This window comes from Ochotona curzoniae, unplaced genomic scaffold (genome assembly GCF_017591425.1).
Source record: "Ochotona curzoniae isolate NIBS_2020 unplaced genomic scaffold, NIBS_Ocur_1.0 contig_4148, whole genome shotgun sequence".
NCBI lineage: Eukaryota > Metazoa > Chordata > Mammalia > Lagomorpha > Ochotonidae > Ochotona > Ochotona curzoniae.
In genome coordinates, this window is record NW_024466146.1 from 4,029,287 (window position 1) to 4,042,791 (window position 13,505).

A 13,505-nucleotide genomic window follows, 5' to 3' on the forward strand; every position below is an offset into this window, starting at 1 on the left:
TCCTGTTCTCCAAATACCCTGAGGCTTGATGCCTTTTTGCTGGACACTGTGTTTGGGAGAAATAGATGAAAGGTGTTAAGCTGAGAAGAGTCAGGGTTTCCTTCCTTCCTTTGTGCTTTTCTGTATCTGCCCACTTTCCTACGGTGGATCTGGATTCCCTGTGCAAGCTGGCCCTGTCACTTCTTTTCCCCATGCTGAGGGGAGGAGAGGGTGGGCAGCTGCCTCCGTGGCTCTGGAACAACTGCCAAGGTGTCAGTGGTCTGAAAGCACGGGTGTGCTTTTCAAGGACTTGGAACTTAAACTCAAAGTCCTGGGATATCTGGCTCCTGGCTTTGGTCTGGTCTGGCCCAGCCCAGTCAACCTATTAGGTGCATTTGGGGGAAGTGAACCAGCAGTTGTAATTGAATTCATTCGTTCTCACTCTTTCTTCCTTACAAATAAATTTGAATTTTGAAAGATTCATTGATTGACTAAAAGGCAGATTATACAGAGAAACAGAGTTCTTCCATCTGCTGGTTCATTCTCCAATGGCCACAGTGGCCAGAACTGAACTGATATGAAGCCAGAAGTTTTTCCTGGGTCTCCCCCCAGGGCCCCAAAGGCTTTGGGCCGTCCTCCACTGCTTTCCCAGGCCACAAGCAAAGAGCTGGATGGGAAGTGAAGCAGGTACCTATATGGGATGCCCAGGTCACAGGAAGAAGATTAGCTTGCTATGCCATCACACCAGCTTCTCAAATAAATCTAGTTTTTAAAAAATACACACACAAAAGACTAAGCACTTGATAAGTATTCTTTAGAGTTCTTACCATTTTTTCCCACGGGGTACTGATTCACAAAGAAATAAATAATAACACGCAACCAGGGACTCCTGCAAAGGGGAAAAACTTACTGGGTTTCTGTTCTTTAGAGAAAAGCTAACAAAAGACAAAAAAAAAAAATCAAATGACATTCATGTTTTAGAAATTCACCTGAAGTATTCACAGCACAAATAAGAATAAGCCAGAGTCACTTTCCTAAAGTTACAGCCACTTAAAGCACGGAAACAGGAAAAATCCAGGGGCAGGGAGAGCGTGAGAGAGCCTGGGACCAAGAGACCAGCTGACTGTGGAGAGAAAAGCTGACTTTTCCGAGGAGAGAAGCAGCGGGGCTGTGGGATGCTCCACCAGGTCCTGATGCCACGACGGGTCCTCTGCGATGGACAAACAGCGCCACTATCTGGCCGGCGCTGCGGCGCAGGCAAGCCCCGTTGCCTTTTCACTACCAGGGACACCTTTCCTTTGCAGCAGTTAAAAGCCTCAAGAGCACTTCATGATAGACAAGTCCGTAAGAAGCAAACAAAATTAAGCAAGGCTGGCAAGCTCCCCTCTCTGCCATCATCCACCTCCTCATGTGTGCGTCTGATTCCGGTTCCCTTCCACCCCAGCGTCAGAGGTGCTCCTTTCCAGGCAAGCCTGTGTCCTGTAGCAGCCCAGATCAGAGGGGGGACGGGCAGAAGTGAGAGAGATCAAAAATACCACAGAGAAGGGGGCACACCGGCTGGGCCCTGACCATGGACTTCACATCAGGCACTGGAGTACTTCTGCTGCCGCTGCTATTGTTAAAAATCATTTTAGAAACCAAGGATGACAGTTTCCAGAAACCAAGGGGTGCACAGAGAGCCCCGTGCAAGGGGCTGCTTTGCAGCTTTGCTTGTGATGCTGAACTGCTGGGAACAGGTGAATGGGCCACTAGAAGGACAGTGGGTCCGGAAGGGTATTGGCAGGGGCAATGGGTGGGACAGCAGGGGGGCCTGCAGAGTGAGTCTGCCTGGAGGACTTGCTCCCAGCTACACCCCTTTCTGAGGTCGTGTGTCTTACTTCCGTTCCAATGAAAACATTACACTAAAGATGAGGCTGTGAGGATGTACAGATATTCTCAACGAGCAGGGTTCAGTTTGCAAAATGTAGATCTAGGGGCCAGCAGTTCAAGCCCCTGCCCTGGGAAGCACACATCCGGTATCAGGGTGCCTGGGGCCCAGGACCCCTCAGCTTCCCATCCAGCCTCCTGTGCCTGGGCACCCTGGGAGGCAACAGGTGATGGTCCAGGTAGTTGGATCCCTGCCCCCTACTCCCAAAAGCCAAGACAGAATCCGCAGGCTCCTGGTTTCAGCCAGGACCAGCCAGCCCAGGCAACTGTTGGCATTTGAGGAATGAGCCATTAGCTGAAAGATCTCCGGCAAGCTCGTATGTGTCTCTGTCCTGCTGCCTTGAAATATCAGTAGATAATGTGTTTTCTGAAATGCTTCTCACATCCGCAGCTTCCGACTCAGCACCCCGCCACACCAGCCACCTCCGAGAGGGGAGGCGACACTTGAGGCTGTCGTCAAGTGTGCACTGATGGAAATGAGTGGAAAATGCACTGCAATGGATCTGGGCTCGCCTTGGAGTCAGGGCCTGAAGCCAAATCCTTACTTTGTGGTTTATTAGTGTGTGATTGGGCTTAACTTCTCAATCTCCTCATCCAGAGAGTGAAACTGTAACCATTATGCCACTCAAGGATGCTGGGATATTAAATGTGCTGGGGAGGCTACACCATACCACATCGCTGTTTGGGGGAATCAAAAATGATAAACATGGGGCCAGCATTGGGGCAGAGCAAGTACAGCTGCCGCCTACGATATTGGCATTCCATACAGACATGGGTTTGTGCCCTGGCTGTTCCACTTCTAATCTAGCTCCCTGCTAATGCACCTGTGAGAGCAGTAAGATACTGCCCAAGTGTTCAGGCCCTTGCTACTCATGTGAGAGATCTGGATGAAGCTCCTGGCCCTTGGCTTCAGGCTGGCTCAGCGCTAGACCATCTGGGGAATGAGCCAGTGAATAGAAGAGTGGGGTGTGTGTGTGTGTCCCCATCTTTCTCTGTAACTCTTTCAAATAAATGAATCTTTTTAAAAGGGGAGGAGTGAATACTGGTGATTGCTGGCCTGCCAAGCACTTAGCACACAGAGCCTGGCACAGGGTCAGGGCACACTCCCCAGACAGGCGATTTCATTCCCATTTCAGAATCCAGCTGGAGGGGTGGCAAGGGAAGAGGAACAGGGCTGCAGTGAGGCACAGGGGCTATAGGGGAGCCAAGGGGGAGGAGGAAAGGGGGCAGAGCCTGGAGACATAGTGTTGGAAAGGTGGTGCCAAGGGCCCACACGCAACGACAGCTTCACACCCTCCTAACCACATGAAATTTGCTCCCCCATGGCCGAACCTCTCCCTACAGTTGGAACTCCTGGGAGCCCATCTCCTGACCCCAGCAGTCTGACGTCACAACTGGGACCCTGTGGGTTCCCTCCTGCACCTCTCCACTGTGGCAATCCACGCCTGCTCCCACCCTGGGGAGGGTATGGAGGCTGGGGACAATCTGCCGGCTGTGTGCTTCCTCCGGTCCTCATTAATTCAGTTCCTGTAAGTTCCGTTGCACCAGGTACTGAGAGAGCCAGGCCTGAGGAGAGGAGCCATTGGAGACCTTGTTGGAAGAGCAGGGTGTGGGCTGGGGCAGCGGGAGGGGGAAGCAGGATAAGGAAAGATACCAGGAGTCAATCTCTCAGGCCTTTACAGAACACAACACACATCTGAGCAGCTGCGTAAGTTACCAGATTCTGAATCAGCCCCCACATGAGATAAGAAGTCTGTCCTGTCCCAGCTGGAGCTGCCAATGACCTAGCCTCCTTGGTGAGAACTTGGCTTACCCCCATACCACCTTAAAAATTTATCTATGGGGGGCCCAGCACGATAGCATAATGGTTAACATCCTCGCCTTGAATGTCCCGGGATTCAATGTGGGCACAGGTTCTAATCCTGGCAGCTCTGCTTCCCATCCAGCTCCCTGCTTGTGGCCTGGGAAAACAGTCAAGGACAGCCCAAAGCCTTGGGACCCTGCACCTGTGTGGGGGACCTGGAGGAAGTTCCTGGCTCCTGGCTTTGGATTGGCACAGCACTAGCTGTTGCGGTCACTTGGGGAGTGAATCATCAGAAGGAAGATCTTCCTCTCTGTCTCTCCTCTCTGTACATCTGCCTTTCCAGTGAAATAAATTTAAAAATCTTTAAAAAAAAAAAAAAAAGTAAAAACCCAAGGCATCAACATTTGCATTTAAAAACATTTTTTCAGCTATGAGGGCCGGTGTTGTGGCATACCACATCAAGCCAACACCACTGACATCAGCATCACAAGTAGGTACCTGATTTGAGTCCTGGCTGTTCCTCGTCCCATCCAACTCTCTGCTGATGCACCTGGGAAAAGCAGCAGAAGATGGCCCAAGTGTTTAGGACCCTGCCACCACATGGGAGACCCAGACGAAGCTGCTGGTTCCTGGATTCAGCCTGGCCCTTCCGTGGCTGTTGCAGTAAATCAGTGCATAGAGGACCTTCCCCCTCTGTCCTTCCCTCTCTCTAACTGTCCACTTTTTTTTCTACCCACATATAGTAAAGATAAAATGAGGGGAAGCCCTCATAGTCAAAATCATTGGGAGGCCCCTGCTAGAGGAGTTAAACTGAAAGTGTGCTTCTACAACATACTGCTTCCTTCCCCTAGCTCCACTGGGAACTTGTTACCTGAACCAGGAAGGGTCTCCACGAGGGAATTCAATATGTACATGCAGGTTTTAAGACCAAGCCAGATGTTCCCCATCTGGGAATGCCACTTGCCCATCTGCACAGAAAGAAGTGTGAAGCAACTTCCGATGAGCAACTGTGGCACAAGCATCTAATGGCACTGCCCAGAACCTTAGAGTTTCAACCACCAACAAGGTTCTTGCACCTAACTGATGTGATCAACCAGAGACACAGAAGTGAGTCAGAAACACCTCCTCTCCCTCCAAGAACCAGCATTTGAGTGCAGGCCACCTCCTAACCACACTGCTGAGCAAAGTCAAGGCTCCGGACGGCTGTGACGTAGCCAGTGTGCTACCCGTACCGAGTTAGTGGCCACAAAGGGACTAGAATATGATGTGTCCCAGATCCAGTCTCAGTCCTCTGTGTCGTACACTTCCTTCACGTAACCTGGCATTCAAACTGCTCTCGTTTTGTCTGGCATCACCTTTTCCTTCCCAGCAACAAGACGCCATGGAGCAGTCCGTTCCTTGCTAACAAAAGGGAGTTGGTGGAAACACAGCAGCACTCACCCAGCGAGCAGGTGTCAGCTGCCGGTAACCAGAGGCGTCAAACGCCAGAAGAGAACACAGCATTTTTTTTTAATTATGTAAATGCTGAAAGCTGCCTTTTACTGCGTCCTTCCCATCAGAACTCTTGGAACATCTGAGGCTTTGATTAATGAGGCCATAGCCAAGAATGAGATTCATGTTACCCCATAAACACACCATGGGTTGTTCCGGACTCAATTTTGGCAATTTGTTTAATATTCAAGCTGGCCTTTCTGCACCCCACCCCCACCCCTTGTATCTTATTGCCTAGGTACAAAAAGATGTTGTTTAAATAAGAAAATCTCTTCCTTTGTGTACTGTTCTAAACTCAGTGGGTTCTCTTTGCAGCCAGGTGAGAAAAAGTTGCAATTTCAATGCACAGTCCTTCTGAATGCCTGCGGCCTGGGAGGTATAATGAACAAGCCTCCGTCTTGGATCGGTTCCCAGACCCACAACGCGAGAACGCTGTGGTGTCTAAACAGAAGTCCCTGGCTTTCTTTCAGTCCCTAGTCTTATTAGGCTTGATGCTTCTTTATTATGTTTTGTTCTGCATCCCTAAATCCCCCTTCTGAAGCATAATGCTGCAAACGCAGGGTCTGCACGCCCAAGAGCATTGTCCCCTAGTCGCCATGGTAACCCAAGCACATCCACCAGGCACTTTACTCCAAAGGAAATCGCAAGCCCGGGCTCTGAGCTCGCACCTTGCACACACCCACCCCAGTCAGCGGCTATCCCCACGGGGGTTTCTGTTTATGAGAGAGTTGGCAAGAACCAAAAGGGCCGGCACCACAGTGTTTTATCGACTTTATTAAAATACCTGAGACACACATTCAATTTCTATTTATTATGGTTTCACCTGTGCTGAGAGGGGAGCTGCTGCGCTTGACAAATGGGCTGAGCTGCTGGCGAGTTTCACTCAGGTGTTGGTGGCTAACAGATGCCGAATAGTGGTTTCATAATAGTGTCATAGGACTTTGTACTTTTACCGCACCTTTCATCAGTGACTCTCCGAGGCTCCCTCATTAGTCACGCCCCCCCATGCCCCCGGGAAGGAAGTAGGTGGTGACGGGTACCCCATACATCATGCCCGAGGAAAGAGGAGGGTGCAAGCTGGCTGCCCAGACATAAACACAGAGCCACAAGCAGGAGGCGGGGGACCCAGTCGGATAGAGTCGCTCTCATCATGTAATTATCCTACAATCGTGCCCATCATTTGCATTTTTAATTCCACTCATTAACTTACGGCTTCTGTTTCGGGAGACTTGTCTCCACACATCTGAACCATCGGAGTGCCTGCGGCTGGTGCTTTTACACAGCAAGCAGGCCTCCTGTGGGGCGGCTCAGGGAAACGGCCCTGGTTCCACCATGAGCACAGCCCATGACCCACCCCAATGGAAGGACTCAGAGTCAGAAGTCTTGAGCAGTCCTGGGCATCCAGACGTCGGAGCCATCCCACACTGCATCTCAAGCCAAGTGCAAAACATGAGTGGGACATTGCATAGCATGACAGTCCTACTTTCAGGTGAGGAAACTGAACCCCAGAGCGAGTTCTCAACGCCAAGCCCCATAGCTAGCCAATGACAAAGGCCTGTCCTCCATGCCCAAGCCAGCTGCAAGGTCTTGTCAGAAAGCCTAGTGGGAACTTCCTGACCACATGCACTGCCCTTGAACGTCAACCATGTAAACTTGCCATGAAAGGGATTTTTGATCTGTGTTCTTTCCAGCTCCATTCCAAATAAGAGAGCTTCACCCTCTGGTGAGCCACCCAGGCATGCACTTCTGTGGACTGAACATCTGTACGAGTCCTATTCCACACAGCACAGCCAAAAGAACAGGAATGGAACTGGGACAGGCACAGAACCTGGGCTTCAGTCTCAATAGATCCCACCACCAGAAAACAAAGCCACTATCTTTGACCGCCCATCTCATCCCATCCTCTGCCCAGGCTACGGGGAGCAAGAGGCGAGGCGGGGGTGAGGATTCTGCTCCTGTGGTGCCATTCCTAGTTACAGTTCCCTCCTTAACTCAGCTGCAAAGTCACCTCCTCCAGAAGGCCTGCTTGCTTTCCTCTCCCACTTCAGTCACTCCCCTTTGTTTTATTCCATTTCATTCCAGTTTTATTTTCACAATAGGAGTAACAAATAGTTGACCGAAACTTGCTTATTTGGCAACTACGTCCTTACTCTAATACTGTAAGTATCATAAAGTTAAAGATTTATTTTACTTGAAAGAGTAACAGCGAGAGAGAGAATCTTCCATCTACTGGTTCACTCCCCAAATGGCTGCAAAGGCCAGAGCTAAGCCAATCCAAATCGGAGAGCAAGGAGCTTCTCCTGGGTCTCCCATGTGGGTATAGGGGCCCAGCAGCTGCTTTCCTGGGCCATTAACAGAGAGCTGGATCAGAAATGGAGCAGCCAGGACACAAACTGGCCCCCACATGGAATGCAAGCGCCTCAGGCAAAGGATTAGCTGCCCAGGATGCAGCATATCCTTATCTTCCTGGCTTCCAGTAATCCCAAGGCTGGCGTTTGCAGTGTTTGTATCAGCCCCTGGGGCTTTATTGATGCAATCATAGACACATGATCAGTGGGTATGTAATTGGGTGGATGGGATTATCTACAAAGAACAGATCACCAAAAGGCAGGTGGGAGGCCAAATCACCCAAGAAATCAACTGCTCCTGCTGATCCATTTTACAGATGTGAAGATTGAGGCCCTAGCAGGTTCAGGGAACCTGCCCTAAATCATCTACATATATAATCTGAGGGGAGATCAGAGGACTTCAAATGAATAGCTCTGCACTATTTTAAAACAAACAAAAACTCAGCTCAAAGAAGGTAAGGTCAACAAGGCTCAGTTGAATATGGTGTCACAGAGATCTTCCTCCCCGTCCAAACTATAAGAATCAGAACCCCCACAAAAGACAACCCGGAAGGCACATGTCCCACCATGTCACCCACAGGGAACACAGGTGCAGAACCAGATGTCCCGTCATACTCTCAGAATCCTCCCCTCTTGGCGCAGGAAACACCAGCCTGCCACAGCCCTCTGCCAAGACTCTCCCTTTCCTGCAAAAGACGAATGTAAGCGCATTGCCAGGCCAACCAGGAGCACCACCAGCGTCTCTTGGATGTAGGGGAAACTCAGCACACAACTCAGACTTATCCGTCTTCTAGGATAGGCTCTTAGGTGGTCTGCTCACCTCACCTGCCCTGCCCCAGCACCTCCTCCCTCTGCATCAGAGCAGAACAGCACTGGGTCCGTGGTGACAAATGGCAGGCTCTGTCATGCTGGGGAACAAGACCCCTGCCTTCACCTCATGTCAGAGTTGCTGTGATGACACAAATGATGTCCCGACCCCATCAACCTCGACGTGTGGTTAACTGGTGGTTTTCCCAAACAGAGCTGCCCCCTTTCCAAATATCACCATAATTACAGTGTGTTGGTGCCTGCGCGGGTGGTGTCTGATTGCTTCAGGGTGTGCGAGGATATCAGGTGGGTTGGGCATATGGGAGTATGCCTGGTTAGGCTCCTCAGTTTACCATTAAATCGATATGATAGCTTGGACCCCTCATAATATAAAGTATGGCAAGATTCCACTGCTTGGCATTTTAGAAAACAAGCTATCCCTCAGGCAGGGAAGCTGGGAGATTCCAGGTACTTGTTGTAGAAAACACAAGAACTGCCTTTCAGCTGCAGCTGAACATGGCTGGGCCAAGAAGTAAGCACAGACCATCAGCACCATCATCAGTGCCACCTGCCCTCTCCCAGGTCGCTTCCCTTGGAAGGGACTATGGCAGACAGTAGCATGTGTTCAACACACCTCTTGTTGGGCACACAGAAAACCAGGTCTCCCAGGCTCCCTGATGACTTAAGCCATGTCATTCACATGTAAGTTAAGACAGGGTACCAGCAAACTGACTTATGCTTCTGACCTAGAAAAACATTCCAGGGCCTGGCACGGTGGCCTAGCAGCTAAAGTCCTTGCCTTAAACGTACTGGGATCCCATGTGGGTGCCAGTTCTAATCCTGGCAGCTTCACTTCCCATCAAGCTCTCTGGTTGTGGCATGGGAAAGCAGTCAAGGACGACCCAAAACCTTGGGATCCAGCACCCGTGTGGGAGACCTAGAGGAAGTTCCTGGCTCCTGGCTTCGGATCGGTGCAGCACTAGCCATTGCGGTCATTTGGGGAGTGAATCATCAGAAGGAAGATCTTCCTCTCTGTCTCTCCTCCTCTCTGTATACCTAACTTTGCAATAAAAATAAATAAATCTTAAAAAAAAAAAGGAAGGAAGGAAGGAAGGAAGGAAGGAAGGAAGGAAGGAAAGAAAGAAAGAAAGAAAGAAACAAACAAACAAACAAACAAACAAACAAAGAAACAAACAAAGAAACAAAGAAACAAAGAAAGAAACAAAGAAAGAAAGAAAGAAAGACAGAGAGAAAAACATTCCAAATAACCCTCCAACCCTCTCTTAAACCATATACTTAAGGTTGTAGGGTCATCATTAGAAAGGCTTCATCCTTGGTCACTACACAGAGGGGTTCACCAGAGAAAGCCATTCAGCTCACAGCTCACACTGGACTGTGACATGACTAAGAAGGAGTTATAGCAAGCCCCTGAGGTTTGAAGATTTGTCATAGCAGTAGATCTGGGCCTTTGCTGACTAAAACAGAATACATTTTGGCAGTGTTGAACCCATCTTCACATTTGGGTAACTGGTGTCCTTTCTCCTCTCCTCTTTGCAACTTTAAAAGACTCACTCTCCAAAATTTTAGGCCTGAACCAATATGCATATGTTTGAAGGAGCAAGCATGCTTAGCTGACTGATGACCTTGAGATGCCCAGCTGCTACGGTAGACCTGAGAGTAGCTCCCAGGGTCCCACAACCACATGAAGACATGATTTTTGATATGAGGGTTCAGTTACCAACACCTACATTTAACAAGTGTAGAGGGCCCGGTGCGGTGGCACAGTGCTTAAGGTCCTCGCCTTGCACGCCAGGAATCCCATATGGGCGCCGGTTCTAATCCCGGCAGCCCCACTTCCCATCCAGCTCCCTGCCTGTGGCCCGGAAAAGCAGTGGAGGACAGCCCAAGACTTTGGGACCCTGCACCCGCGTGGGAGACCCGGATGAGGCTCCTGGCTTCGGATCGGCATAGCATCGGCCGTTGCACTCACTTGGGGAGTGAATCATCGGACGGAAGATCTTCCTCTCTGTCTCTCCTCTCTGTATATCCGCCTTTCCAATAAAAAAATAATAAAAATAAATCTTAAGAAAAAAAAAAAAAAACAAGTGTAGAAAAACTATCCATTACTGCTCAATGACCTTGCATGGAGCAGCCCTGGGGCCAGAGGAGGATATCCTAGAGGACCATTTACAATGATCACATGATTAACATTCTCATGATGTCTCAATTCCCCACAATGGCTTCCTATTGATAGGACTTTTCCTCCAAGTAAGCTGGCTGCCTGTCCCACCTATGTCACCTACAGGATCATCCTTCAACAACCTCACTGGTAGGTTTTATTCCACATTTTTGGGGGGGCCTGGAAGTCCTTGAACTGGATTTCACAGCTCTCTCTAAAAACACAAGTTACACAAGGCAGCACAGTGGACTCCTCCCACCGTCAAAACTTAGATTTATTGACTGAGAAGAACACAACTGACTGAAACTTCACCCAGCTCAATATTTGTCTCCGAGATGGTAAATCTCAACACTGACTGACCCAAACTGAAAGTCGATGGATGTGTATTGTTACATACTTTCTCTTGGCAAGAGTAATCAATTGGGTATAGATTTTGAAATCATTTCATTTTGATTAGAGCAAGGAACTGGCTTGACAGTGCAGTCAAAAGACAAAGAGAGAATTGTGTGATGGGAACAGTTGTTCCTTGTGATCCTATAGTTAAATGTGGTGCAGTGAGCAGCACTTAAAAGAGAAAAAAGACCCAGTCACCACCAGACATGCCGAAAGGCTGCCTGATGTGCGGTGACGTCATCCATGGCAAAGTGTGTTAAGTCCTCTGTGAACCCCCACAGGGCATTGGTCCTGCATGAGAATCAATTACAGGAAAGATAAATGGTGCATTAGAAGTGTCTTAGGGCATATATTTCATTTCTGATATATGTTACTCTGCTGAGCCACAAACAATTGAAATAAACCTCAAGGCTATGTGTGGACCAGAGAGGGACCATCCTGATTACAGAAACAGCAGTTTGTGGAGAATGGTGAGGCCACCGCCTCTTCAAGGCAGCACACCTGGGCCATTGTCCTAAGGCTAGCAACCAGACCTAGGCAAATGACAGAAGTGCCTGGCTTTGAGCTTGCTGACGGGACACTTCTGGGAACTCCAGTTCATGGATGGACTCCAGAGTTCACCATCATGAGGTTGGGACTCCACCACCCGGTGAGCCTATGTTCTGTGGATTCAGTCCTTTGCTGTGTCAGCCACACCTCATTTCTCCTGACTTCTCCCCAACTCTACATAAGAAAAGGAGGAGGGTGCCCATGCCTCCTTGTGTCCACTTGTTCCTCTCCAGCCTGAGACTCATTGTTCAGGATGTGTGTGTACTGGCTGGTGCCACACCCACCTCCTGCTCCACAGCCCAACCCCAGTAAGCCATGGCACCCCTGCTGCCCCTCCACCTATGCCTGCAATAGGCTCTCACATCACACACTGTCTTTTCCAGGCCTGGGGCACAGCCTCTGAGTCCCTGGTATGCAACCCTCCCAACCATCCTCAATGTTTCTTCCCAGAATCTTTTTTTTTTTTTAAGATTTGCTCAATTTTCTTGGAAAGTCAGATCTACACAGAGAAGGAAAAACCGAGAGAAAGATCCTCCATCCACTGGTCCACACCCCAAGTGGCTGCAATGGCTGAAGCTGAGCCAATCTGAAGCCAGGAGCCAAGAACTTCTTCCAAGTCTCCCATAAGGGTACAGGCTCCCAAGGCCTTGGGCCGTCCTCCACTGCTTTCCCAGGGCACAAGCAGGGAGCTGGATGGGAAGTAGGGTAGCAAGGGACAGGAACCGCTGCCCATATGGGATCCCGGCATAGGGAAGGCAAGAACCCCAGTCACCAGACCACTGTGCTGAGCCCTTTTTCCAGAATCTTGAGTGCTTTTGGGGCACAAGGTTGAATCTTGGTAAAAGGCAGTCCTACATATTTTCATAACAAGAAATTTCAACCTTTTGTCAGAGTCTCTTGCTGGGAGATTCCTCAAACCCCCCAAAATCTGGGGGTCTTCTCCATCACTGTAATCACCTGGGTTTTTTTTTTCTTCCTTGTCTCCCTTTAGCCTTACATAGCATGATGAGAGCTTGCTTCCATCTTATTCACCATCTTATCACCAATTACAAACGTGGCACCTGGTAGACACTCAACAAGTGTTTTAGGAATAAGCATAAACATCTCAAAACATAGAATGTCTATGCTTAAGCTTTTCAACTGCAATCTAATGTGGTTGGATTAGGACCTTCAGAGATTGGGTTCCACTTTCCCCATCTCTGAACATAAAAGCAACAGATTCAGCAAAAAAAAGGCCACATTCAGGACCCAGAGTTTCAGGCCTGTCCACTGTCTATAGAGGATGTGGGGTATGCTTGTGGACTATCCAAGCAGAAGAGAGTTTACTGGTTCCAGGCCAATGAATACTGCTTTCTTGCTCCTGAGATTTTTTCCCCCTTGTTTCCATGGAAATGTGAATCTGCCCAAGCAGAGCAATGAGGTCAGCCAGAGGGCACAGTGGCATGTGTACATAACTCTACCTCCACAAAGCTGGGCTGCAGTTCACTTTTCTGCACAGTTGCTCCATCACAGCTCATGTCACATTGTGACCACCTGGTTCCCTCGCTTCCCCCTGCCTTGACCCGTGTGTAACCTGTCAATGCTTTAAAGCTGAAGCTGTTCTTTCTTAACAGCTTTATTGAAACATAATTGACATACAATACGGCCCATTTGATGGATGTTGACATATACACACACCTAAAAAACCACAGAGAGTATGTTCATCATGTTCATACCCCCTCTTAGCCCCTGCTCCTCCCAGCCCCTCCTCTTCCCAGGAACCACTGATCTTTCTCTTTCCTGCAGATGAGTTCATTCGCTGGCAGTTTCTAGAGGTTTCTGTAAATGAAATGATCCGGACTGTACTCTTCTTGACTGAATTCTTCCATTGGCATAACTGCTGATCTCCCTCCATGTTATTGCTTTATGAGTTACTCAAAGCTAAGATTATTTTTAAAAGTTTTTTTAATTTTAATAATCTTTACATAGCTGATTAGGGCACAAAGAGTCAAGGGCTACAGGAAAGTGGATAAGACCATTGTTTCCACAT